The sequence below is a fragment of the Haplochromis burtoni genome, unplaced genomic scaffold (assembly GCF_018398535.1).
Source record: "Haplochromis burtoni strain Fernald_Lab_line unplaced genomic scaffold, NCSU_Asbu1 Contig_174, whole genome shotgun sequence".
Classification (NCBI taxonomy): domain Eukaryota; kingdom Metazoa; phylum Chordata; class Actinopteri; order Cichliformes; family Cichlidae; genus Haplochromis; species Haplochromis burtoni.
Genome location: NW_024582535.1, coordinates 1298868 through 1301811, shown reverse-complemented (window position 1 = coordinate 1301811; position 2944 = coordinate 1298868).

Here is a 2944-nt window from a genome sequence, read left to right as displayed (position 1 = left end):
TGCACCCAGAATGGGCAGCATGCCTGTGAACATTTCATGTTCACTTATTCAGATTTGTGTTATTTTTTACTCACATTATTTTCATTCTTATTAAAAGGAGAGGACACATCGTGTGTGTACCATGTTTACACTTGGTGTTTTAAAGCATTAGGTCTTCATCCGGTTAGTCGTATTATTAATCATTCATTATTGAATATTTTTGGTCCAGTTTTGCATTCAAATCTGTCTGTCATACATGCGAGCTCTGTGCAGTCCAGAAACAGCACTGTTTTTAAAGACAGTGAAAGCTTGAAGTGCAATTGGGATGTTTCTGCATAAGAGAGCAGAGAGCTATTGGTGTTATGTGCACTATAAGGTAACCTACAATAAAATCAGTATGATTAACATTTAGTTGACAAAGACAAACAGACACTGTATAGACATATAATTCCACTCACATGTTTAATAACTCTTTCACGCTATAACCAGAAAATGCTGTAGAGTACACTTTTATTCAACCACCAAACAAAGTCAACTTTAATGGTGAAATTAAAAATCAATGGAAATCACAGTATGAGTGGGGTTTGTTTTTCGCATTTGTCCCAAAATAAGGTTTAAAAATCTTCTTTTTCTTGCTTCTTCTTCTGAATCCCTGAAGAAAAAACAGAGTGATTCATCTTTTTACACTTTCTATAGTGGTTCATGATGATTACTAAAAAGCAGTTTTGCCTGGGGGAAGGAGGAGGTTATGTGATTAGTCTGGTTTGCTTGGTAGCTAGATTACTCAGGCTGTTTGAGTGGATTTACATGTCATTAAACTAGAAGTGGGGCTTGGCCCAACTTAGAAAGATTAACTTTTGTATTCCTGCGTTTCATCCAGATCCAGATTTGGATGCTGAAGTTTTTAAACAGGTTCTTCACCATTACAAGACTGGAATGTTTGTGGCACTGGACTGCAGGATATTGCCTTATAGTACATTTAAAGATAATAATACGGTAGAAAAATGAGAAGATATTGTCTTGATGTTCTCAGAAACCCAACACAATACACATGCCATCTTGGTCAAGTAAGTAATTTTTGTGTGATGTAGAGGGAATTTTCAGCCCTGCCAGTGAATCGCAGTCCCTGATTGCAATTTTACTGATGTCGTCCCCTTTCACCATAACAGCACACCAGATTTAAATTTGAAATCACTGCTGCAGTAAACAGTTTTATTGAAGAAACCACCAACAATACACTATCACAAGATAGCTTTTTATCAGCATGCAGAACATACTTTAACACCATTTTGCTACTGTGGAAGCTGTGTCACCGTGTTGATCAGATGAATGGGTTGTAAATTAAAATGTTTGTCAGTCAAATTGTTGGGACCCCAGAAATCCTGTGCTGGCCCTGGGTAAATGCATTATGTTATAAGAGGATTTGGCAGAGAATACAATCTGAATTGTTTGTTTTCCTCCTTCTCTCAGGCCTTTAGCTGCAATTTTATTATCTGAGGGAATTCTGTTCTCTCCAACAGTTGGATTTGGTATGCTATGTCAACAAGAGCCTCCGTTGATTGAATCGGTAACTGCACAGAGAGAGAGAGGGAGAAAATTGTTTACCAGCTTGATTCAATGATACAGAATAGAACTTTCACTTTGGATTGAAATGTTTCTTGCTTCTGTGTTTTGGGGCTTGTCTTCCTCATCGCAGGGGCAGCAATCAAGTACCAGTTTAGAGGCACTGCAGATTAAGCTGGTGTCACTGAGGTTGAGCTTCACGGATAAATAAGAAATAGCCTACAAGAAACTCCGTTTGCAAAGAATAATAGGTCAAGTAGAGCACTAGTGGTAGTGTGGGTTAAAATCAAAGTGTATAGATTGGTGGTTACTGAAGAGTTCTTTCTAGTTATAGAGTCTTTCAGTTGTTTTAGGAATGAGGGTTGTTTTTCCATTATGAATAGCTCTTGAGAAAAGTTGTAATTTTCATAAAGTTATTATAATTTTCATTTTCATGAAGTCTTAAATGTTAGATTTTGACATATACAGGGAGTGCAGAATTATTAGGCAAGTTGTATTTTTGAGGAATAATTTTGAATGAACCCAAAAAACTCATTAATATCAAAGCTGAATGTTTTTGGAAGTAGTTTTTAGTTTGTTTTTAGTTTTAGCTATTTTAGGGGGATATCTGTGTGTGCAGGTGACTATTACTGTGCATAATTATTAGGCAACTTAACAAAAAACAAATATATACCCATTTCAATTATTTATTTTTACCAGTGACACCAATATAACATCTCCACATTCACAAATATACATTTCTGACATTCAAAAACAAAACAAAAACAAATCAGCGGCCAATATAGCCACCTTTCTTTGCAAGGACACTCAAAAGCCTGCCATCCATGGATTCTGTCAGTGTTTTGATCTGTTCACCATCAACATTGCGTGCAGCAGCAACCACAGCCTCCCAGACACTGTTCAGAGAGGTGTACTGTTTTCCCTCCTTGTAAATCTCACATTTGATGATGGACCACAGGTTCTCAATGGGGTTCAGATCAGGTGAACAAGGAGGCCATGTCATTAGTTTTTCTTCTTTTATACCCTTTCTTGCCAGCCACGCTGTGGAGTACTTGGACGCGTGTGATGGAGCATTGTCCTGCATGAAAATCATGTTTTTCTTGAAGGATGCAGACTTCTTCCTGTACCACTGCTTGAAGAAGGTGTCTTCCAGAAACTGGCAATGGGACTGGGAGTTGAGCTTGACTCCATCCTCAACCCGAAAAGGCCCCACAAGCTCATCTTTGATGATACCAGCCCAAACCAGTACTCCACCTCCACCTTGCTGGCATCTGAGTCGGACTGGAGCTCTCTGCCCTTTACCAATCCAGCCACGGGCCCATCCATCTGGCCCATCAAGACTCACTCTCATTTCATCAGTCCATAAAACCTTAGAAAAACCAGTCTTGAGATATTTCTTGGC